At 39.4% G+C, this 27,033-nt stretch overlaps 1 protein-coding gene and 1 long non-coding RNA gene across 10 annotated transcripts in view; both read right to left on the bottom strand.

The window, feature by feature from the left end:
* LOC134205632 (solute carrier family 41 member 1) overlaps positions 1–27,033 on the bottom strand; it is a 282,172-nt gene that overhangs the window by 7,828 nt on the left and 247,311 nt on the right. The window lies entirely within an intron of this gene.
* On the bottom strand, positions 14,274–15,175 carry LOC134209484 (uncharacterized). Its single transcript, XR_009978755.1, has 3 exons — positions 15,009–15,175; positions 14,817–14,864; positions 14,274–14,743 (listed from the first exon to the last, which is right to left on the bottom strand). It is a non-coding gene; the product is annotated as an uncharacterized LOC134209484 (long non-coding RNA).

Below are 27,033 nucleotides of genomic sequence, written 5' to 3'. Positions count from 1 at the left end.
ATGAAAGAAATTGAAATTTTTCGGATGGATAAAACTCAACAGGCGTTTTACTAAGCTAATATGTCTTTCTAATCGCATAAAGTTTTTCTGGAATCTGACGACAGAAAATTCGTCACTCACACTCAACTTCGCTTTGCTAATCACTGATAGAAGCGAAACGATAGTCTGAGCATTGCGTGTATATTTCTCTTGAGTACTGCTACTTTCGGCGATGGCCAACGCATTTAATCCATTGTTTTTGTAGTTGGGGAAAATCTTAAGAGTTCGTCAATCGATGAAAATCGGTACTTTTGTGGGTCTCAAATTAAATGAAAATTACCTACCTATCTTCGCAAAGGACGTAATCCTACGTCAAAAATTAGCCCCCTAGAATTTTTCGTTAGTTACGCCAATAAGACATGAAAACAAGTAGTTTTCCGTACAGAAGAAGCTCTAGCCAGATGTTTTACAGAACCTAATAAGTGGAGTTTATCCGTATCGGCCTGAGTGAAGAAAAAAAAAACAAACTGTTGCCATTTCGTCATTTTATGTCTTATTGGCCTGGTTTTATCAATCTCTACTCGTATGGATCCTAGAATTCAGAATACATGTTGGAACTTGTTTGAACATTTTGCAAGACAAGTGGAATCATGACATCTGGATTTGGTTCTGGTAGCATTTGTTACTCTGAGGTCAATTCCGAGGCCCTTGAGGAAGCCTCCGAAGGCATCAAAATCAGCCATTTTCGAATTGTCACAATTTATGGTAATATGTGTGGGTATCAAACTTCAGCATTTTGCTTCTGTAGATATTGACCAACCTCAGGTCAGGTTAGGCCCGCTCTAAAAAGCCTCCGGAGGCATCCAAATCTGCAATTTTTATAATATCGCCAATTATGTCAATATGGGTATCAAAAGTCAGCATTTTGCAAACAAGTGAAATTGTGACATCCAAATATGTTTCTGGGGATATTGGCTACACTTAGACAGTCCCAAGGCCCTTGGTGGAGCCGCCGGAGGCAGCAAAATTGAATGGCGGAGTTCTTCGTGTGTTACAAAATGTTGAAGTTTGATACCTATATTGCCATAATTTGTGCACTAATTAATGATTTTGTTAATATCATCATAATTTGTGGTTCTACGAAAATGGCTGATTTTGATGCCTTCGGAAGCTTCCCCCAAAGATCTCTGAACTATCTCCAGGTGCTGCCAAGTTACATTACAAGGAGAATTTTTACAGTTGGCGACCTCAATGTGAAGATAAGCTCCGCCTAAACGGACTATGAGCGTGTCATGGTTCGTCATGGTCTCAGAGGTGACCAGCTCTAGAAAATTTGGTGCGTTTCAGCAGCAGCTTGGCTTTGAAGATTGCCTTAGCCCGTTTCCGCCTGTGCATCAACGTTTCCACTCCAATCAGTTGACAGCGACTCTAATACGATGGCAGATTTGAAGAGTCACCCCGCGGCAGGTTGCGTATTGCAAATCTATCGAAACTCTTCTGAACAGATTCGTTTCGAGAGGTCACAGTGCTGTTATACGGATCGCATACTATCGAAGGGTTCCCAGCTAGCCTTGCGAGCAAAGGTGTAAGATAGCCAATACGAAGATGGTGAGTTCGATTCTTGGTTCGGTTCAGGATGTCTTCGGGTGGGATATATTCTTGACTCCTTGGGCATAGTGCGAATCATGACGAATTCCAAGCGTCCTTCCATTTGGTATTCAATGATTACGAAAGCTTTCATCGTTCGAACCACAAGAATCTGTGTGCGCCTCAGACGTTAGGAGTTTCGGATAAAATCGTCGGCTTATCGAACCGCAGTACGCAGCAGAGTCTGGTACAACGTGGCTTTTCCGAATCTATGACAAAAGGTCGAAAGACAAAAGGTCGAAAGGACAAAAGGTCGAAAGACAAAAGGTCGAAAGACAAAAGAAAGGACAAAAGGTCGAAAAGACAAAACTTGAAAGGACAAAAGGTCGAAAGGGACAAAGGTCGAGCAAATACGTAACTGAACGAAGACAGATGGTATTTTCGTCTGTTCGTCATAGTCTCGAAAACCAATAAAAGAGACGCTTTTTTGTAAAACTCAAACGTACCAAATCGTAGGCTCAGGAGAAACGTTCTGCTATAGTGGAGTTCTAGCAAATGTACGTTGGTTTCGTTGGTTTTAGCCCCTACGACGATGGACGGAAATACCTGCCGTGTCCCTACATCATTCATTAATAGGCATGACTTTGGAATAATGCGAAATTGGTTTGCAAATAGAGAAACGCACACATGTATGGAAATTAATACCACCCGGGTTGAGGCGTTGTTTGACTTTGCACAACAAAGCATGATTTATTCAGGAATATTTCTCACCCAGAATGTCTTCAATTTAGCTTAACCAGATTTAATTTGAATTCTAAAGAGTGACAGACGGGACGACTGGAAACCATAGCATTCTGCTGCAACGGAGAAGGAAATAAGGGTCGTATGGCATAAACAGTATTTTCGTTTAATGTCATATTGAATTAGATTTAAAAAAAAAAAAAATCAAAAGGAAATCGTAGATTTTTTATAATTTGAAGCCATAAATAATTTCTATTAAAAAGAATTGCTTTGTTATACGACGAGTTTGTACTATCCCATTTAGTTGCACCACTTGATATGTATTTCGACCTTAACAGTAAGGCCGTCTTCAGTGTCTCGTACTTGACTCGAAAATATGTTTGCCACAGTATGTTCTTACTAGCTATGTTTTTGTCTAATTTCTAGTTTATGGCGCTACCATAAGAAAAACTATTTTTTTTGTACGAACAAATACTACCGAGATCCGGCATTTTACACATACTTCACCATGGTAAAGTCCCTGATAATTATTTTTGAACAGCCTGTGCGGCAACGATGCAAGCTGCCCGCATCTCCCCAGATCCATTCGCCTTCATTGGAATCGAAAAGTGAAGTGGAGCTTACTCGATTTCGAAACAATAGACACAACCCACAAGAGTGACAAGAAAGCAAAGTAGGCCAATCGACGACGACGTCTCTTCAGGTTTGTAACAGTTCCGACTCGCACTCTTTGCACAGATAGAGCTTGGTACTTGGCATGGTACCTATTCTCGCTACGCTAACTGTGTGAAGCTGGATGTGAAATGAATATAGGAAAAGGAAACCATTCACAACATAGCTTGAACAAAACAGTTGTATGTACATTGGTGTAGCTAGGACTAAGGAAGGGATCGCATTACCAGAAGTCATGATTCTTCAACAGGGTGATTGCGAAAAAAAGCATTATTGGTATTTTTCGCGAAAGATACTTAAGATGATAATGCAGAAATGTAAGGGGCAACCAACTCGGACTCAGTATTTCAAAATACTAATAAATACTAGCAGAATACTATTCCGTACATATGGTAAAAGAGCCCCGATTCGGGGATCATTGTTTTCGTTCTAACATCATGATCGGTAGAGAGCAGGTACAGAGCAAAGTACAGAAATACGCAAATAACGTTTTAACTTATTCGTGATGGTTTGTTGGTCAAAGTTTTGTTTTGATTCCTCCATTTATTGGAATACTGTTCCCACTATTAGGGAATGCTTATTTTATGGTGGAACTAATTTATTTCTTGAACCCTTTTTTGAATTCCATTACTATCATAGGCAGAGTCATTCTGAGACAAGGGTAGATACAAAATTATTAAAGAAAAGCGGGAATAAATCAATTTGGATGCAACAATAACCTAATAATATCAAAATTGAATTCACATATTCCGGACTTTAATAATGTTTTGTACCTAGATCATTGCGTCTTGAAATAAAATAGACGCAATTTAATATATGCCACACTCAAAGATCCAAAATATTGAGTTCCTTTATATTCAATATTTTTGACTATCTTTACATGGAAAACCGTTTCGTATTTCTGTGCGAATCAAGTTCTGGATTGTGTGCTGCGATTATACTCGGGCAGAAGCCATGAACAGAATAACAAAACATGATATGGATTTGATTAATACACGCAGGAAAATTTACGGTAGACTCAAACATATTCTAGGTAAAATCAAACAAAATTTCAGTTCTGGCATCAAACATAAATATGGTTATGAACAAATATATTGTCGCAATCAAAACAAACGTAAAATATGTTTGAATCAAATATACATTTCCAGTAGCTTCAATCAGCCGATTGTTTAAAGCAAACATACATATTATTGTTTTGGTTCGGCCGCTAATAATATTTCCCTATCAATTTTACCAATATTCTTATTCTGGTAGCATTAGACTACCAGATTTCACATATGCGCACGTTCATACTTTATTTACTTACCTTTTTGTACCTAGAATCATCCTCATCAACAATTTAGAAGCAAGAAAAGAATATGCTTCCACTCCTTTGCTGCTGCTTTGGTGCAGCTTCCGAGTTTTTGTTTACATTTGTAAGAGCTAGCGAGGGACTGCTCACCAGTGCATGCATAATACAAAGAGGAATTTTATTTTGTTTTTAAATTAAATATGTTTGATTTAAACATAGTTATCTGTTTTGCAAACAAACATGAATACTCAAACAAATATGAATACTTTTGGGAGATGACTCCAGCCCGCTCGGCTAGGCTATAACACATTTCTACCTAGTAATCACGCCTTCAATGCGATCATAGTTTGGATCGCTCTCCACTTGAGTCTTGACCGTTGAATTTATTAGATCGAAGACTATACCTTCCGTAAAAATTAGAAGACTAAAGGCAGTGATTAAGGAAAATTATGTGCCAACTAAAAGCAAGAGAGTTTTAGTGTGCCAGTGCGCGGCTCCGTGGGATTTCCAGGCTGAAGCGGTGATTTATGGCCTAACCCCGAAGGTAACTACCACGTGATTTGGAACAATAGGCCACCATTGTTATAAATTGATCGCTATGCTTTTAGACCGGCCTGTGCCAGTGAATTCCAAGGCCATTCGATTAAACCCAGCCTCGACCTTGTGTAAACCATGTAAAATTATATCTATGATACCAAATCACCTGATGCCTAATTGTTCACGTCAAGCAGGAACCAAACCCGCGTTGACGCGTGTTTTTTTTTGCTGGGAATACCGTCACGCCAACCTACGGTAAACCCACTTTCAGGAGCACGGTTTGGTGGGAAAATCCGCTGCGGTGTCCGCACCGTACGAAACCACCCCCGAAACCGACCCCAAGAGAGTGCCACTCCGGCGATGAGCCAGTGGCTGTCGTGCCTCCCATCTTTCGACAGCGCGAGAAGCAGGAGAATTGCGCGCCACCGTGTAGCACGTGGTGAGATTCAGACGAACGTTAATTCCACCGTTATCCTCGTTACGGTGCGTCATCCAAACTGCGCACATTCTCACGCAATCGGAAAACGCCCTGTCTACATCGTCCGGCGACAAGGCCCCGATCGAACCTGAGACTCCTAACACGAACCACTCCACCGGCAGCAAGGCGTCGTCGCGATCGGGCAAGTTGATTGCTACCGTCGCTCATATCATAAACGTGCTGCATACACCTAGCCAAACATCGTCGGACATCGCCATCACTCCCATGTCCTACACTGCGTAGGATTCCCCGCAAATCGTCGAACATTCTGCATGTCTTCATCGTTTCCCTGCATCCCGCACCTACGTGCATACAGGTCAGAATAGAGTAAGCCAATATTGTAAACCACAATCTAAACAATCGTCCCGGGACTGGATAGGTAGGGTATGATACACATTGTGAATATACGTATACCATGCTCAAACGACATCCAAAGCTAGTGTTTTAGATTTGATGAAGGAGATGATCCTCATTCAAGTGGCCCGGTTTGTTTTTTTTGCTTTGTTTATTTTTTTTAATTTTTAGGAAAAGTTTTGTAGCTTAAACTAGTGGTTTTGGTTTCGAATTCTTTCTGGATTTGCCATAGATTGAGGAAGCTGAGTGTTTCAGAGTGTTTGAGCCAAGCCTTATACCCGCCCTTAGGCAAGAGTCTCTGGCCGGAGTTGGAACGTGCGTTTGCAACCTTCCCTTCGGAAGTGGCGCTTAAGTTGCAGGCGTTGAGAAACCAAGCCGCTCGTTACAAATGGATGAAATTTGTACCCCTGTAGAAGAGATAAAAGAACAGGCAACAATATCAAAAATTTGCACCGAAATATCATTTAAATAACAAGTTGTGCTATGGATAAGAACAAACTAATGGCACATGATATTGATCACTTCTTACAAATAGCGTAACTTGAACTCCTCATGATATTTTAGTGCAAAATTTTGATATTGTCGTCTGATCTTCTATCTCTTATATCAATCATGTCAATATCTCATTTTGCTATCTTATCAACATTTGATATTATTTAGCTATTTTCGTCTACTCGGCTATTGCAAACCTGACTAGAAGAGCATAACAAAATTGAACACAATTTTAACATATTGTGATATTTATAACTTATTTTGATACAATTTTGTTCTCAGTAGCAATTATCTTTCAAATGTTGTAACAGGATTATATCATAATATGATTTGAAAACTGCTTAACACCGAATTGCCCAATAGTAGGCAATTAAAATAGATGTAGCAAAGTCTCCCAGCCATAGGTATCACAACACTGATATAATTTGAGAAGGTTGCCTTATTTGTTATGTTGTTAATTTCATGTTCTCGAAAAATATTCTTGTTCAGACAAAAAAAAATATGATTGTTGATCACAATCTGGCGACCTATCACGACCTGTAAAAATCCCAACTGCACAGAAACAATATATTTTGTATCTGATCCTGTTATAAATTTCTAACAGAATATGTTATTTTTATGATAAAATTGTAACACAATTTGATAGTTTACTCGATGAAATCGAAAAGTGCCTTGAATCTAGCATACTGTCCTCTCTCCGTAAGTCGATATCTCTCTTACTCGATATTCTCTAAGGGCCAATTTCTTCACCTTCGCTTAACTCTTAAGCGGTGCTTACCCATACGTTTAAACCTGGTTTAAGTACTAAGCGGAGGTGAAAAAAAGTCGAAGTAATTTTTTAATGCATTTTCACCCCGTTAACTCGATGTTGTCAGAACCAGTTCACATGCACGATACACACGGTCTCGGACCAAATGCCGTTTGGCCGAATATTAAAAAATAATAATTTTAAGCTCTTTTTAGTGGAATGTATTCAACCGTCTAAGACGAGTTAAGTAACCTCCATTTAATTCCACCATCGTACGGCGAGTCAAGTACGAGACATTGAAGACGACCACACAGTTGTGGTCGAAATATGTATCTGCACAGATATCGAAATAATTGGTGGAATAGAATGGAGGTTACTTAACTCGTCTTAGACGGTCGAATAGTTAGACATAAACTTAGATTGTGATTAGTTAAAAGTGAGTAACGAGAAGTGAGAAATTGGAGTGAGAAATTCGAAGTGAAAAGTGTGCAGTTAGAAGTGGAAAATGAGTATTGAAAAGCGAAAAGTAAGAAGTGAGAGGTGGAAACTTAGTAATGAAAAGCGAAAAGTAAGAAAAGCATAGTGAGAAGTGGAAAGTGAGAAATACGAAGTAAGAAGTGAGGAGTGAAAGTAAGAAGTGAGAATGCTAAGTGGTAAGTGAGCAGTGAGCAGTGAAAAGTAGGAAGTAAAAAGTGAAAAGTGAGAAATGAGAAATTCGAAGCGAGAAATGCAAAGTGAGAAGAAGAAAATTAGAAGTGAGAAGTGAGAATTGAGAAAAGAGAAGTGAGAATTACTAAGTGATAAATGAGTAGTGAGCAGTAAGAAGTGAGAAGTGAAAAGTGAGGAAGGAGGGTGAGAAGTGAGAAGTGAAAAGTGAGAAGTAAGAAATAAGAAGTGAGAAGTTAGAACTGAGGACCGAGGAGTGAGAAATGGGATGTAACTGGTGAGAAATGAGATGTGAAAATTGAAAATTGTGAAATTAATTATTCTTTCTATTTTCCTTAATATCTCCTTTCCCCTTTCCCTTTTTGTTTCCTTTCATTTCTATTGTTTCTGATTTCCTCATTACTAACTTCCTACTACACTTCTCATTTTTCACTTTCTACTACTCTCTTCTCATTTGCTTCTGCACACATCTCATGATTCTATCACAAACGCCCGAATGACATAGACCCGAATTCCATTCGACCGGATGCCCGAAAAGACCATTTACCCGAATGGGTCATGTGCCAGAATAGAATATTTACCCGAATGTACCAAAGGCCCGAACCAATCAAGTTGAGTTGTTGAGCAGTTAATAATTGTGGAAGTGCAAAATGAACAAAGCTGCGAGGCGGCAATGTCCCAGTGGGGGATGTAATGCCAATAAGAGGAAGAAGAAGAAGAAGAAAGAACAACCTAAGACATCAAGAAGGCAGAATTATGTTTTCATGCGAATCGGTGTAATGCAGGCAAAGATCCACCTTGATCAAAAAGCCTTGGCCTTAATAATTCTTAACATTGTAAGTTAATAGGTAGAAGTTACAAAAAGGTATTTGAATTTTTTTATTATTATATTTTTATTTTTCTTATTTTATTTTTTCCGCTGTAGTATTTTGCAACATTATTGCAATTTTACTGCAATCGAACGATATTTCCGTAGGCTCCACCTCTTGCGCTTTTTAAATTGCACGATAGTCATATTTGATGAGACATACGCAAAGATTGTTTCTTTCCGAAGAGTTGCAACACAGTGAAATGTTCAGTAGTGAAACAATTTGTGCTGCTTGGGACGCTTCCAATACGATCAGTTCTTCTCCTGAAAAGATTCGCGATTCCAGCCGACACACAGCAACACTTCATCCAGCTGCTGAAAATGGATTAGACACCGGGACTGAAAAGGATCAGACCCCGGGACGCAAACTTGCTACTAGCCTTGTGGAAGGTCGTCATCCGCTCATCACAGTCGAGCCAATACAGCCAGCGTTCAGCAGTCGTCGCGGCCCTGTGTATGAGGCAGATGAGGGACCATCCAAAACGATTTTCAGGCAAGTAGGCTTGCAATACGATCGGTTCATCTCCTGTTCTCCTCCTGGACTGGTAATCAACATGTCGAAGACGAAGTACATGATAGGAAGAGGTTCAACAGAAGACAATGTGAGCCACCCACCGCGAGTTTGCATCGGTGGTGACGAAATCGAGGTGGTAGAAGAATTTGTGTACTTGGGCTAACTGGTGACTGCCGAAAATGATACCAGCAGAAAAATTCGGAGACGCATAGTGGCTGGAAATCGTACGTACTTTGGACTCCGTAAACGCCGTACCAAACTGACAATCTACAAAACGCTCATTAGACCGGTAGTCCCCTACGGACTACGCACTTGGAGTTTTCGAAAGGAAAGTGCTGCGTACCATCTATGGTGGGGTGCAGATGGCGGACGGTACGTGGAGGAGGCGAATGAACCACGAGTGGTATGAGCTGCTGGGAGAATTATCCATCGTTCACACCGCGAAAATCGGACGACTGCGGTGGGCCGGGCACGTAGCCAGAATGTCGGACAGTAACCCTGTTGAAATGGTTTTCGACAACGATACGACGGGCACAAGAAGGCGAGGTGCGCAGCGGACAAGGTGGATCGATCAGGTGCAAAATGACTTGCGGACCTTCCGTAGATTGCGTGGTTGACGACGTGTAGCCATGGACAGAGCCAAATGGAGAAGACTCTTATATACCGCACAGGCCACTTCGGCCTTAGTCTGAATAAATAATAATAATAATCATCTCCTGAAAAGATTCCCGATTCCAGCCGAAACGCAGCAACACTTCATCCAGCTGAAAATCCACAGGATCAGACACCGGGACGCACACTTACCTCCAGTCTTGTGGAAGGTTCCTATCCGCTCATCACAGTCGAGCCAACCAACCCAACGCTCAGCAGTCGTCCAGGCCCTGTGTATGAGGCAGGTGAAGGGGATTTCCAACAACAAATTCTCGAGCAAACTTCAGGTAATCGTCCCGCTGCTTCAGAATCCAGGTCTTCGGATTTAAGTAGTGCTGATGCCCGTATGCGTCCAAGCAACTTCCAGCAACCTGTTCGCAACGTTTTGTCCACTACCTACCACAAACAGGAATCTCCGTAAACTAAAAAGTTGTAAGCAGTCCGCTCTTCGAAAATACCGACACAATCGCAATCCGTACTTCAAGCGCTGCTTTGTATTTGCTAGCAACAGATATACAATAGAGTGATTCAAATTTTGACTTTTTTGCTCCCCTATGTTTAAACGATGGCATTTGCCATTTTTATAATCGTCCTAAATTTTTAGCTAATTTGGATGTTTGAAGCTTGTATGAAAATTACTATGAAAACAGTAACTTTTGTGAAAAACCGTTCTCCATCATTGCTCATTAAACTCTAAAAATGCATGAATACATCAGCAACATAGGAAATTTAACAAGGTAAAATATCGTCGTTTTTGCTAAACGGTTTGATGCTGGCAACATAAGTTATTATGGAATTGCTGAATTGTGGGAAATTCAATTTAACACGTAAAAGAATAACATCAATATAAATAATGAGCATTTCTGTTTTCTTTATAATTTTGCTCACAAAAGTCAGATTGCTACGCAACAACATCTGACTTTCAGCTTAGGATCTATTCTATGATGACAATGCGTTAAATATTTTCAAATATATTCTGGGCTGCTTCACGAAACGATCCTTTACATAAGTTGCAATTCTCATAGTAATTTTCATATAACCTTCAAACGGCACGTGCACAACCAAATTACAGCCAAATAAGCTAAAAATTTGGGAGGACTATTAAAATAGCAAAAACAATCGTTTAAGCGCAGGGGAGCGAAAAAGTCAAAATTTGAATCACTCTAATATACAAGCTATAAACGTCTATCGTACCCTCGGTATATTGATCGAACGTAGAGGAATCTACGATTACATCCTAAACGGTTTTGTTCTTTTGTTCAAACTAAACGCAAGGAAACAGGTTGCTAACAAGCATGTATTATGGTGATTCATCTGCCGATACTGCATCCGAAAAGTGCGTCTTATTTGCTCAGCACTTCTCCCACCTCGAATAGACGAAGCTCTCCAAGATACTCCAGCGGACCGCTTCGAGTTTGGAATTTTTGAAATTCCTGAAGGCCACGTACTACAGGCATTGCGAAAGCTCAAGTACTCCATGTCACCCGGACCGGACGGCATTCCATCGTCCCTGCTAAAAAAATGTTCTGGTGCTCTACTTATACCGTTGATGAAGTTATTTAACCATTCGATACAGAAGGCGACCTTTCCCACGGCGTGGAAAACGTCATTCTTATCTCCGATCCATAAAAAGGGAAACAGATGCGACATCGCGAACTACAGAGGAATAACATCATTAAGCGCCTGCTCGAAAGTTTTCGAAATAATCGTCAACAATACTCTTTTCGAAAAATGCAAAAATTACATCTCTACCGCTCAACATGGGTTCTTTCCGAAGCGGTCAGTCGTGCATTCGCTCTATGGATGCTGGCAAACAAGTTGATGTGGTATATACAGACTTCAAGTCCGCTTTCGACCGTGTTAAATCACGACATTCTCCTTCATAAGCTCGGAAAACTTGGAGTGTTACTATGTCTGAAACTTGATTATGCATATGTACAACATGTGATAGATTTAGTTCGGAAAAGGTATTGGAGGGTAACCGCCCCTTCGGTGGGGTTTGATCCCACGACCCCAGTTCGCATGACAGGTGCTTTCCCTACTAAGCTACGAAGGACCTCCGTCGTCCACCGCAGCTTAGCAAATCTATCACATGTTGTACATATGCATAATCAAGTTTCAGACATAGTAATTAATAGCCTATTCAGATTACGCCATTAACGACATAATAATTGGCGTTTCAGGGTAAATACGCTTTATGATGTCATTATTTACGTAATATTCCATACATTTGCGCTGTCAAAAGATACCCGCTAAAAAGAGTCATGAAGAATTTATTACGAACAATTATTACGAGAGAGCTTTCGTTCTAACTGGAATTCAGGGAGAAATTCAACAAAACAAAACTGACAAGCGTCACGCTCTCTTTGCCAGAGAGAAAATTCTCTCTGTTTTCATTTCGTTTCGTAGTTGACAGTCATGCTCTTTCTGTCGCAGCAGGGTCGAATGCATGTTAGATGGAAATCTTCTGAGCGCTGAAGAATAACTCGGATTGTGATGGTTTTGTGGAAAGCATTTTATATGATGATAATTATTTATTCTCCACTTATTCAACATGAATTGTTTAAAAAACAGATGCTCTCTAGAATTAACATGAAGTATTTAACTTAAACCTAGATTTAATAGAACAAATCGAATAAATTTTCAAAGTTCAAGGGCCAATGCGGAAGACAATTTAAAACGTAGGAATGGTTGTAAAACGAGTATATTTGATGAATAAACATGATTTCATAAATTGTTTCAATTCTGCTCCTTGAATGGCTCAATATACTTTGGATTTCAACATTTTTCCCGTGGGACAACTGTACGATTTGAATGGGATGTATATATAAAGTAGAATAACCTTAAATAAAACATGGATTGGTAATGCATTAATTCATCCAAAATCCAGTTTAAATTATATCACATTCACACGATTCGATTTTGTTAGAAGCTGTATCATTGATTGTCGAGTAGAACGCAATGGTTCAGTTTCCATTTTTGAAAAAAATTTAAATTGCTGAGTTGCCCTTCATACATGAAGATACTGGTGGAAATACATTTTAGTTCGATAATATTTCTTGAAAATTGGTCCAATCGTCCTTTTTTATTTATTTGTGAGAATTCCCAAAAGTATCTAAATTTTTCTATCAAATCTCCGTTCGATCAGTACAGAATCAAAATACTTTTTAAACTTAAAAATAAATTGAGGAATAGTCTGATTCCCCGAAGAACGGCGCACCCAACTAATGAATGTAGCTTCGCTCATTATCCTTAATGAGAGCTTCAAATATTCTTCGAAAATCCATTTTCATATTTTTTTCGTAGAAACTTTGTTCAGAAAAAATGTTCGATTGTCGCCACACAAATGCTTGATTTCGCAAATTAAATTTTAAAACTCTCCTTGAATTCAACCCTGTATTAGCGTGCAAATTAGGAACCATGGAAACGTCAAGATATATTATTTATCTTGCTGCAGTCTGAACACCTCGTAATAATTGGATACCCTCTCACTTAACAAAGTCATAAATAGCCCAATCTGAATAGGCTATTAATGATGTCATTATTTACGTAATATTCCATACATTTTGCGCTGTCAAAAGCAACCCGCTAAAAAGAGTCATAAAGAATTTATTACGAACAATTATTACGAGAGAGCTTCCCGGATAAAAAATATGATTAAAATATCATAAATTTTACTGTTACATCACCAATCAAAACATAGTAGTTACCATTGAATGTAATGGAATTTCAACAATTAAATCACATCAGAAATAATGGTTTTCCACGATAAAATGAATAGTAAATGGGACTTTTACAATAAAAAAGGGGGGTTGTTATGTATCTTTACAATAAAAAAATCGAAAATTTTCCATACAAAATTCAGAGCAAAACAATTGATTTAACGGTTCTTTAATGGGATGAATTCGAAGGACAAAACCATAGAAAACAATGTGTTTCAAATGTTTTCTATAACGTTTTTTATTGTTTTACAGTAAAAATACAATACGTTTTGGAATACATTTCACACTAATATAACAATAGAAATTCAATACAATTAATTGTTTTACGGTTTATTTTATTACTTTGATTTGCAATTTAATTTGAATTTTAGATTTAGATATTTTATTCTATTGTTGTTCATAGCTTCTCATTGGCCATGCCGTAATGCTACGTTTAGACAAGGCAATTAAATTGAGCAAGTCGCTTGAATCGAACGCGAACTGAACGTGTAAACACCCTAATTCAATTCACTTGAACGAAAAAAAAGTTGAACATGTTCAACTTTTGGTAAGTCAATTGAATTCAACTGAGTTGTTCAATTCACTTGCCCTGTCAAAACTTACCCAAGTAACCACCAAGCATTAATTCATGCATGTAATCAATCACAGATCAGCATATTAAATGCTTATTGCATTAGATCAGTTTTACCGATGTAAAGATGCATTTATTCATCGCCTGTCAAGCAACGATACACTAGTTCAGTGTTACGAATGCAGCGATGCATTACATATATTTTATTTCAACATGTCAAAGTAATAAGGTATTATTTCGGTCGTAAAAGGGCCTTTTTCCACTTTAAGTAAACTTTAATGGCTGTATCACAGACAAACAGACGTAACAGCTAGTACAATTTGTTTCAAAATCCATCGCCCAGTGATTTTACTACCACCTAACGTGCATGTTGTACGAAACAAAGTTTAGTACGACAATGTCAACAGAAGGCGCTAGTGTGAGATGTCAAATACAAAGGTATACGATGCGCGCGCCCCTGGATGTGAAACTCACAAGCAGTTGATTTTAAAACGACCGTTGAGGTCATGGTCGATGGGAATTTCCTCAGTGTTACGTCTGTTTGTCTGTGGCTGTATTATTTGCAAGCATATATAGCTCCATGGTTACTTGGGTAGCATAATGCAACAACTCAGTTGAATTCAGTTGACTTGCCAAAAGTTGAACATGTTCAACTTTCTTTTCGTTCAAGTGATTTGAATTAAGGTGTTTACACGTTCAATTCGCGTTAGATTCAAGCGACTTGCTCAATTCACCTGCCTTGTCTAAACGTAGCATAAGTGTTGCTGCTGGTGAAGAGTGGTGATGTTCGTATATGGCGGCGCTGATTGTGGCCGCTGTCTTTCGGCATCCTTTCAAATTAACCATGCTTTAGAACTTCCGTGGAGATGCGCCTGTGGATGATGAACATTATGAAAGAATGTCAATGTTCTTCGAGAGCACATAGAAAATATAAAGAAAAGTTACCTTTATCAGCGGTGGGTATGACGGCTGTTTCCAGTGAGCTTCATAGTTCTGAAAGAAACAAGTCAAACAAAATATTAACTAAAACGTCAGATTTTCTTTGGCGATAACAATCAAGAACCCCCCCGGGAAGCGTTTTATAGATTTCCCCGCATGGTCATTTAATTGAAATCTTCAGGTGCTAACAACACTTACCACCATTACAAGGCACAGCAGCCAATGATCCATTAGTCAACCACTAGCAGAATTTAAAAGAGCAGGAAGCAACGAAGAGTCCTGCACTTTGACTGTTCGATTTTTTTTATTTTTCCCTAGCCGCAAACAAAACATTACACGCTTAAATGGAATTAGTTTTCCACCGAGTAAAAAAAAAAATTAAAAAACTTATTTTTTTAAATTAGTTTTAATTGTTGTAGAAATACGGTATTTTAAGATCTGCAATATAATTTATATATAGAAAACCAAAATAAATATTTTTTTGCTCAACATTGGAAACTATTGTTATTTTATGGTTTTTATTGTTTCTTCATTATAATAAATACTTCAAAAATTAATTTAATTTTTCAGATTCTAATCTTTAAAAATTGATTTTTGGTGAACAAAATGGACTAATTTAAAAATTTGGTCAAAAGTTTAATTAACATAAGCGAACCATAATAATATTATAAAATGTATTGGTGACATTTGGATTTATTGTTCTTTTGAGGTAAATACAATATAGATGTTTTTCAACCGTAAATAATCTACATTAAACGAACAGTCGATTGTATTGTTTACCATTCAATCTATAATATTCCAATGGATTAAACCATACAAGGTACTGTAAATTTTTATCCGGGTTTCGTTCTAATTGGGATGCAGGGAGAAATTCAACAAAACAAAATTGACAAGCGTCACGCTCTCTTTGCCAGAGAGAAAATTCTCTCTGTTTTCATTTCGTTTCGTAGTTGACAGTCATGCTCTTTCCGTCGCAGCAGGGTCGAATGCATGTTAGATGGAAATCTTCTGAACGCTGAAGAATAACTCGGATTGTGATGGTTTTGTGGAAAGCATTTTATATGATGAAAAATAATGATGATAATTATTTATTCTCCACTTATTCAACATGAATTGTTTTTTTTTTAAAACTGATGCTCTCTAGAACAAATCGAATAAATTTTCAAAGTTCAAGGGCCAATGCGGAAGACAATTTAAAACGTAGGAATGGTTGTAAAACGAATATATTTGATGAATAAACATGATTTCATAAATTATTTCAATTCTGCTCCTTGAATGGCTTAATATACTTTGGATTTCAACATTTTTCACGTGGGACAACTGTACGATTTGAATGGGATGTATATATAAAGTAGAATAACCTTAAATAAAACATGGATTAGTAATGCATTAATTCATCCAAAATCCAGTTCAAATTATATCACATTCACACGATTCGATTTTGTTAGAAGCTGTATCATTGATTGTCGAGTAGAACGCAATGGTTCAGTTTCCATTTTTGAAAAAAAATTAAATTGCTGAGTTGCCCTTCATACATGGAGATACTGGTGGAAATACATTTTAGTTCGATAATATTTCTTGAAAATTGGTCCAATCGTCCTTTTTTTATTTATTTGTGAGAATTCCCAAAAGTATCTAAATTTTTCTATCAAATCTCCGTTCGATCATAGTACAGAATCAAAATACTTATTAAACTTGAAAATAAATTGAGGAATAGTCTGATTCCCCGAAGAACGGCGCACCCAACAAATGAATGTAGCTTCGCTCATTATCCTTAGTGAGAGCTTCAAATATTCTTCGAAAATCCCTTTTCATATTTTTTTTTTTATATTTTTTTTTCGTAGAAACTTTGTTCAGAAAAAAAATGTTCGATTGTCGCCACACAAATGCTTGATTTAGCAAATTAAATTTTAAAACTCTCCTTGAATTCAACCCTGTATTAGCGTGCAAATGAGGAAACATGGAAACGTCAATATATATTATCTTGCTGCAGTCTGAACACCTCGTAATAATTGGATACCCTCTCACTTAACAAAGTCATAAATAGCCCAATCTGAATAGGCTATAATTTCCACTCCGGGTGGCTTAATACCCGGCATATAGGCAATTAACTTTGAATGTACTTGGAGTGTTGTCTGGAATAGCACTCTGGAACGAATCATACCTATCCGACCGGTGCATGAAAGTGAGAATTGGGTCGGAATATTCAAATTCTTTTCGAATTTCTTCAGGAGTTCCGCAAGGAAGTAATCAGGATGCAGCGTTTGTATTGCCTCGTGGTAGGCGAATGTTTTATGCGGTTGACGTAAAAATATATGATCGTGACCAGCAGAGATGATTGCTTGGAATTGCAGGCTACGTTAGATTATTTTGCAAGCTGGAGCATAAGGAACAGTTTGGAGCTCTGTGTTGATAAATGCAACACAATAACTTTCTGTAGAGTGCATCGTCCGATTTTATTCGACTACTCCTTGTCTGGTGAAATATGTATTACAGCGGAAGAATGAAGTCAAGGATCTTGGTGTTATAATGGACCAGCAATTAACATTTAGGTCTCACTGTGAAAATGCGATTTCAAGAGCAAACAAGCAGCTTGGCTTTATGTTTAAGATTTCTGAAGATTTTCGTGATCCTCACTGCCTCAAATCACTCTACTGTGCATTGGTTCGCTCCATTCTGGAATCTTCGGTGCTGGTATGGTGCCCATACAACAGGAACTGGATTGACCGTATAGAGGCCGTTCAAAGGAAATTTGTTCGACTGGCACTTTGGGACCTTCCTTGGCGTGATCCTGTGCGTCTTCCTCCGTACGAACACCGGTGTATCTTAATTGGTCTCGATACGCTGGAAAATAGAAAATCTGCAATGCAAACCGCCTTTATCGGTAAAGTACTGAGAGGTGAGCTCGATGCTCCGGCTATTTTTTTCTGAGCTGAAAATATATGTCCCGGAAAGACCATTGAGGCAGCGAAATTTCCTACTGACAGGCACTCGCAACACCCGATACGGACAATATGATCCTATTAGATTCATGGCATCAAGATTTAACGAAAGGTTCCATCAATTCGAATTCCCGACAACTCTATAGGCTGAATAGTTTGTTTGGTTTTTTTGTGCCCATGAATACGACCATTTTTAAGAATTGTACTGAAAAATGATTTGTACTGAAAACTGTTTCTAATTTGATTAAAACTTTATTAAGACATGGGTCAGATGAAGGTGAATATTGAAATAAATGAATAAATATTTCTACATGTTATGAAAAGTATTTGATATTTTGTGGAAAAAATACAAATGTGTTCCCTATCTCAATACCTCCCAAACTCGATGGTCCCTTGGATATAAGTAAGAGAGAGCTCTCTGTATTGACTTTTCAGAGATCCTTTTAGACATTCTGGAACAAATCTTCCGATGCATTTTTTTATGATATTAACCTTCATCGGATATTAGAAAAAACTTACGAATAAGATGTTGGGGTCATATTGACCCAGAAATGTAAATGCTTATAAAACAGTCAAATTATAACCGAATTGCAAAGTTTATATACCGTTCGAAAGATAAACTCATCAATTTTGTGGCTATGTGGTGATATGCTGGTTCTGGAGACAATGGCCACCGGGAAACGACTTCCACGGGGACCTTGTCGGTCATATAACGGGAACATAAAAATCGCTCCATATATGCCATTCGATCGCTAATTCTTCATAAATTCTCTTAAAACGGTAATGTATGGTCCATGAGAGGGCTTCCGATGAAAGTGGCCACTCCTGGTACATGCAAGGTGCCCCCGGGGAACCCACAGGAGGGGACATTTCCGTTTTAGCACCAAAATATGCCGTGCGGCGGCTCTTTCGTCATGATTTTCCACCAAACAGATAGTTATGCGCTTGAGATCGATAAGTGACCACATTGGCCACTCCTGATAGATGCAAGGTGCCCCCGGGGATCCCACAGGAGGGGAAATTTCCGTTTTAGCACCAAAATATGCCGTGCGGCAGCTCTTTTGTCATGATTCTCTACCAAATAGATGATAATGCGCTTGAAATCGATAAAAGACCACATTGGCCACTCCTGGTACATGCAAGGTGCCCCCGGGGAACCCGCAGGAGGGGACATTTCGTTTTAGCACCAAAATATACCGTGCGGCGGCTCTGTCGTTATGATTTTCTACAAAATATATGATAATGCGCTTGAAATCGCTAAGTGACCACATTGGCCACTCTTGGAGCCTATGAGGTGATCCCGTGGAACCCGTAAAAGGGGACATTTCCGTTTTAACACCAAAATATGTCGTGCGATAGCTCGTTCGTCATGATTTTCCACAAAATAGATGATTATGTGCTCGAAATCGATAATTGACCACATTGGCCACTCTTGGAACCTATGAGGTGCCCTTGGGGAACCCGTAGAAAGGAATTAACCCGTAAAAGGGGACATTTCCGTTTTAACTCCAAAATATGCCATGCGGTGGCTCATGCGTCATGATTTTCCACAAAATAGATGATTATGCGCTCGAAATCGATAATTGGCCACTCTTGGAGCCTATGAGGTGCCCTCGGGAAACCCGTAAAAGGGAAAATTTCCGTTTTAAAACCAAAATATGTCGTGTGGCAGCTCTTTTATCATGATTTTCCACCAAACAGATGGTTATGCGCTTGAAATCGATAAATGATTGCATTGGCCACTCCTTGTATATGCAAGGTGCCCCCGAGGAACCCGTAGGAGAGGACATTTCCGTTCTGGCACCAAAACGTGCGGTGCTGCGGCTCTTTCATCATGATTTTCCACAAAATAGATGATTATGCGCTCGAAATCGATAAGTGACCACATTGGCCACTCTTGAAGCCTATGAGGTGCCCTCGGGGAATCCGTAAAAGAGGACATTTTCGTTTTAACACCAAAATATGTCATGCGGCAGCTCTTTCGTCATGATTTTCCACAAAATAGATGATTATGCGCTTGAAATCGATAATTGACCACAGTGGCCGCTCTTGGAGTCTACCAGGGGCCCCCAGGGAACCCGTAGAATGGGATATTTCCGTTTTAACACCGAAATATGCCAAGCGGTGACTCTTTCGGTGTGTTTTCCCACCAAAGAGATGGTTATTCGCTCGAAATCAATAAGTGATCACATTGGCCACTCTTGAACCACGTTGGCTACATTTGAAACCCATGAGGCTCCCTCGGAGAACACGTAGAAGATGACATTTCCGTTTAACACCGAAATATGTCGTGCGGCGGCTCTTTCGTCAAGATTTTCCACAAAATAGATGATTATGCGCTTGAAATCGATGAAAGACCACATTGGCCACTCTTGGAACCAATGAGATGCCCACGGGGAACCCGTAGATGGTGACATTTCCGTTTTTATACCGAAATGAATATGTGACCACATTTTCCATTTTGGAACCTATGAAGTACCGCCGTGGAGCTCATAGAAGAGGACATTTCCGTTCTTACTCTTACTCTTACTTAGGGCCGATGCCGACGTAGCGTGTTTTCAAGCTGCGTGCACGCCGCGTCCACGCAAGGTATCCGGCATCAAATGTAGTAGTGCACACGTTTACGTGTGAAAAAAAAACTTTACGTGAAAAAACTTTACGTGGACATCGGCCCTTAAAGACATGCCGTGCAGCGGCTCTTTCACTATAATTTTCCATCATATAGTTGGTAATGCTCTTGAAATCTAATATCAACCCGGGGGAACCCCAGGCCCAATTTCGGTAATTGTGGAGTGCCTTGAAGAATTCATTGAAATTGTCTGTGCACACAAAATCTAACTCACTTTTGAGGAACTTTTCCTCAACCGAATTGCTCGCAGTAAATAGCATTCGACGAAAATCCCGCCTTATTGTTTCCTATTGAAAATTGGCCAGATCGGACTATGGGCTCCGAAGTTATGGCCAAAATACTAATTTCAGCAGCTACATGGGAAAATCACTTTTCTGGCACTTATGCTCATCCGATTGGTTTGCAATAAGTTGCGTTCAGCAGAAAGTTTTGCAAATGAACAAATATGAAAAATAAGAGCTATCTACCTGTTAGTGTTATATTAGATTTTTCTTATATATTTCTCAACCCTTTTGAAAGAACGATAAAGGCACCATCACCACTAGGTAGATTAATCTTTTTGCCTTTTCTCGTACAGCCAAGTTGTACCGAAAGGCTATATGATAAATCTAAAAACGAATTTTTGATAGGACCCATAGTGTTATATACCAATCAACTCGGCTCGAAGAACTGAGGTGATGTCTCTATGTGTGTATGTGTGTATGTGTACAAATTTTGTAGACACGCTTTTTAGAACTTAGCATTATCCGATTTACTCGCAACAACTTGCATTCGACGGGGAATGCGGTCCCCATTGTTTGCTATTGAAAATTGGCTTGATCGGACATTACGTTCCAGAATTCTTAAAAATAATTGTTTTTTCCCAAGGGGGGACCCTTGGAAAAAAAATTAAAACCATAAATTTTTTCCGAAAATGATGGCGATGCATTTTAACTAATGCAAAAACATGCAAAATGATCAAAAAAATGTGATCTATTCTCCTAAAGAGCTTTTTTGACTTTTCTAATGTGATTCTTTTAAGATATTTTATAATGCACGAGAAAGGCATCATCACTGCTAGGTGGATTAATCTCGGTTTTTCTTTTCTATCAAATAGGTCATTCATTCTGAACTTAATATCTACCACCTACAAGGTACCCGCAGGAGTCTCACAGAAAGAGAGATTATTTTATATCAAAATGTTGCGTTTTCATATCATTGTCCACGGCGATCGGTGAAAACCTCAAACTTCTATGAATCAATATTGAAGGGACCATCGACTAATGGTAATATCGAGATGCGGAATAGAAAATCTTTGGAGAGCTGTTCGAAGGAATCATCACAGTAGCCCAGAAACTATTTTTTAATTTGACTCAGTATACTCAATTTCAAATGAAGAACAATTTCAAGCGCATAACCAGCTTTTTGAAGACTTGTGGCCAGGGTAGACAATGATAGACGAAGATAGAGCTGCCGCAAGCGGCACAGTACATTTGATATAACCATGAAAATGTCCTCTCCTACGGGTTCGCAGGGCATCTGAAAGGTTCCAAGAGTAGACAATATCACTAATCAACTCCAAGCACATGACCATCTGTATGGTAGAAAATAACAAAGAAAGAGCCACCGCACGGCATATTTTGGTGTTAAAATGGAAATGTACTCTTATACGGGCTCCCGGGGGCACCACATAGGTTCTAAGGGTGAACAATATGTCAATAATCGATTTCGAGGGCACCTATTTGGAGGAAAATCACGACGAAAGAGCCGCCGCATGACATATGGTGGTGTAAAAATGGAAATGCCATCTTCTACGTGTTCTCCGAGGGAGTCTCATAGGTTTCAAATGTAGCCAATGTGGTCACTTATCGATTTCGAGCGCACGTCCATCTGTTCGATGGGAAAACACAAAAAGAGCCGCCGCATGGCTTATATTGGTGTAAAAATGGAAATGTCCCCTTCTACGGGTTCCCTGGGGCCCCCTCATAGGTTCCAGGCGTTGCCAATGTGGTCACTTATCGATTTCAAGCGCATAATCATCTATTTTGTGGAAAATCATGACGAAAGAGACGCCGCACGGCATATTTTGGTGCTAAAACGGAAATGTCCTCTCATACGGAATACCCGGGGGCACCTTGCTTGTGCCAGGAGTGGCCAATGTGGTCATTTATCGATTTCAAGCGCATAGCCAAACCATCTGTTTGGTGGAAAATCATGACAAAAGAGCCGCAGCATGGCATATTTTGGTGTTAAAACGGAAATGTCCACTCCTGCGGGTTCCCCGGGGCGCCTTGCATGTACCAGGAGTGGCCAATGTGGTCTTTTATCGATTTCAAGCGCAATGACATCTATTTGGTGGAGAATCATGACAAAAGAGCCGCCGCACGACATATTTTGGTGCTAAAACGGAAATATCCTCTCCTGCGGGTTCCCCGGGGCGCCTTGCATGCACCAGAAGTGGCCAATGTGGTCTTTTATCGATTTCAAGCGCATTATCATCTATTTTTGGAAAATCATGACGACAGAGCCGCCGCACGGCATATTTTGGTGCTAAAACGGAAATGTCCCCTCCTGCGGGTTCCCCGGGGGCACTTTGCATGTACCAGGAGTGGCCAATGTGGTCTTATATCGATTTCAAGCGCATTATCATCTATTTTGTGGAAAATCATAACGACTGAGCCGCCGCACGGTATATTTTGGTGCTAAAACGGAAATGTCCCCTCCTGCGGGTTCCCCGGGGGCACCTTGCATGTACCAGGAGTGGCCACTTTCGTCGGAAGCCCTCTCATGGACCATACAATACCGTTTTAAGAGAATATATGAAGAATTAGCGATCGAATGGCATATATGGAGCGATTTTTATGCTCCCCTTATATGACCGACAAGGTCCCCGTGGAAGTCGTTTCCCGGTGGCCATTGTCTCCAGAACCAGCATATCATCACATAGCCACAAAATTGATGAGTTTATCTTTCGAACGGTATATAAACTTTGCAATTCGGTTATAATTTGACTGTTTTATAAGCATTTACATTTCTGGGTCAATATGACCCTAACATCTTATTCGTAACTTTTTTTGTGGGGCCGTTCCTGTTGCACCTTAAAATACTTTTTTCATGTCAGATGCTTCATTTCCACAAAATATTAAAAGTCAAGAAATTTCAGAACGATCGGATTATCAAGTAAAAAGTTATTCTATTTTAAAGTTTCGTTTTGGGTCATATTGACCCCAACATCTTACTAAGGTTAAGGAAAACGGCTCTCGGCAGGATTTATTGCTAATAATCAGGATTTTCGACTTTTCATTACGTGACATTTTTCATAATTTTTGGTAAGAAAAATCCCATTTCAACAATTACTGGTACCATTTAGGGTCAATGTTTTCTAGACGAAAAAATATTCAAAAAATATAATATCTCAACTAAACAATAGTAGGTATACAAAGTAGGTATAAAACATTCAAACAAGCATTGTCATTGTCTTCGTCTGTTTATGTCTGCGAAGAACAATGAAAATCTTCGGCCTAACATGCTCCGTATGACGAGAAAATCGAAGAGTGATGCGGCTCCATACATGCCATAATTTGTACGAGGAAAATGCAGCTTCAACATATGGCTGTTACGGAGCATGCGTGGCTGGACGTTCAGGTCTATTTGTTCCAACATAGCTCCACAGTCGATTAGTCCCTGCAGGGTATCGGTGATCATAATGGCTTTGACGACATCTCTCCTTGAGCGAAGTAGCTGTAAGTTGATCAACTGACATCGGATTTCGTAACTTGGTAGGCGAAACGGATCCTGCCAAGGTAGCCTACGAAGCGCGAATCGTAGGAAACGGCGCGCCAGTGTGGAGCTTCCACACTGATATTCTTCCCTCCCCCTTCATACGGGAGTTTGGCAGAAGGAAGGTCGTGCGATGTGTGCCATCACAAATATTGCCCTCCGCTCTCTTTCAAATCGACTTCTATAAAAACATTCTTCATGCCTGCCGTATCCTAACGGAACTATCAATTCTATACTTTCCCCTCTAATTCTATCATGAACATGTACGTCTAAGTTTGGAAGATGATTTTAGCATTTCCATATCATTGTAAATCGTTTAACTTCACGTAGAAGTAACACACACAAAATCATTAATTTATGTTTTTCTTACCAAAACATAAACAACTTATATGCTTGAGATGCATTTTTAACTCTCATATAACAAACTGTGTTACTTGGGTCGTAGGCTTTCACGTCTTTTTCGTGTGTCCGATATATAATTCCTCGTTGATTATTCCTGTTGTTGATTATCTATGGAAAGACCTGCTTTATCTCCCACGGTATTACTTTTCCGAATTACTTTGGTTTCCATTATCGATATCTACTCACTCATTACTGGAATGAACTGAAGTATCTAGAATATTTAGAAGTACATTAGCGACGTTTTGTTAGATTGGTTTGAAATTTAATAACTTGATTGTTAAATTGAACATCGTGGTCCTCATTGTTTATCGACCCAGTATGGACTGCCTTATGAGTGGAAGTCTCTATAAGGATATACAATTGGGGCGCAAAAATACACAGTTCCACACTACATACCTAGTTCGTTTTGTATCTTCACGGCGAAAAGCGTAGTGTTGCTTTTCACAATGCCTTATGAAGTTTCCCGTCACTCATGATTTACCCACATCATCGAAGGCCCTTTGGTTTGCTTTACATTGAACGAATCAGACAATACACGAACCAATGAGCTTTCCAACTTCTGAAGATGGCACTGGCGATTGAACGCAACGATGAATTATTGATTTATTTTAGTACATACAGCTGAATTTGGATCAGCGAACTGCAAAACGATATGATACTACGAATACTACCAAGTATTATAGCGGGACAATGAGTAAAACTATTGCAAAGTTTGGAGTTGGTTACTTCTTGTCCGAAATCAATGAACAAATGATCACGTATCAAATATTAAATTGATAGAACAAATGGATCAAAATGGTAAAATGAAGACCCCTTTGGCAGTTGCTCTTCTAGCCACGCCAATGTCAGCGAAACAGCCTTCAAGACCACCCACAACAAGCATACAAATCTAGCAAGGTACCATTTTCAATTTTACTGGTCCGGAATGGGTAGGCGGACCAAAGGAGTTGAAAAACGAGACAGGTCTTGCCAGGACGTAAATGTAAACACAGCCATGCACACATATCATCACGGGTATCAGGTTCCGGTTCCCATCCTCTATATATGCGAGCTTGTTGCTCACGGACGATGATGAAGCTGCCGCTGGCTGGCTGGTTGCTGTGACTGGCAACATTCAGTGCGGAACACACGAATAAAGGACTCTGCCCAGCTGGGTGTTGCCATTCGCAACCGGTTGCAAGCGTCCGCGTCGACTAGACGCTAGATTATATGTCAAAGGCAGTTCCATGAATAAGTACTCGATGGGCAATTTCGGATTTCATTACGCTAAGATCAACTGACCAGAGGTTATTTTGAACTTAGAGGAACCATGCGTCTCCATTTGGGTAATACATAATAATGGCCCTCTTCATTCTCAGAACTGAATTTGTGATTGTTGGGTATTAGCTGCTATTTCCGGATCATAGTGACGAGCATCTATGTGAGGGCTATATGATTAAATAACATTTTCCCAGTATTAACAATGCTATCAATTATTTCGTCACTAAACTAACACTAAAGTTCGACTGTAAAATGCAGTCAACAACATTAGCTTATAGATAGAATCTATCGTTTTATGAGATTGACTGCAGATTCGCTTGTGCAGCAAAATGATCTTAGAATGTTGATTTTGTTTTTCTGATTTTTTGAACGCTCTCTCCTCCGTACGAAACTATGCTTTCCACCCATTCACCCCACTTGCTAGCATACATCAATGTCAACTATGTCGGCTATGGTGACAGCCCTGTTTGCGAGAAGGAAGTGAATATTGAAATAATTTCTTCAAGCAGTCGGAAGTTTTGAAATTGAATTTCTTTGTGTTTTTCAATTGTTCAGCTGATCTACAGCCTTCTTAAAGTGGTCTCGTTAAAATGTGCGTTTAGTGGCGAACTGGTCGTCTGGATTTAAGATTAGAGCATTTGATATGCTTCTAGTTGCTATCACTAAATTACCTCAAGAGACAACATTTAAATCATGTAAAGGGTCTCGATTTCGACCCTTTTAACTCTCATCATTAGAATTCGTTCCGGAGCTAGTTTGACATTCATCCCATTTCCTAACGCGTTTACCCAGTTTCCATGAAATAGCTTGTTCTACATTTCTCTTGAATCCGAAATTGAAATTGTGCTTCACGTTGTTATACCGAAAACTCCAACTGGATCGGTTCGCGAAAGTTCTTTTCTCCTCGGGAACAATTTATAGTTATCTTCATTCTCACTAATATAATATCGATTGGATCAACGGAACCGTTGCATTACTTTTTGTCGACCCAGCTTGCGGCAAAGAAAAAACCGCACAAAAACCAAACGACATTGGTTGAAAGAAAAAGCTGTTTCTAAGATCTACATTTGGCTTAGTTGCCACAAGGATAGTGAATTTTCCACACTCTCTAGATGTGGATGAGGTGAGGGTGCATAATCTTGCTACAACACTTATTCCGTGGCAGACAAAACGTTAATATGATTTGATAATGAAGGATAGTTCAAGCTCCAACGTAAACGGCATACGCGGA

Source organism: Armigeres subalbatus, chromosome 1 (assembly GCF_024139115.2).
Source record: "Armigeres subalbatus isolate Guangzhou_Male chromosome 1, GZ_Asu_2, whole genome shotgun sequence".
NCBI classification, from domain to species: Eukaryota; Metazoa; Arthropoda; class Insecta; order Diptera; family Culicidae; genus Armigeres; species Armigeres subalbatus.
This window is presented reverse-complemented; position numbering and strand designations above follow the sequence as displayed.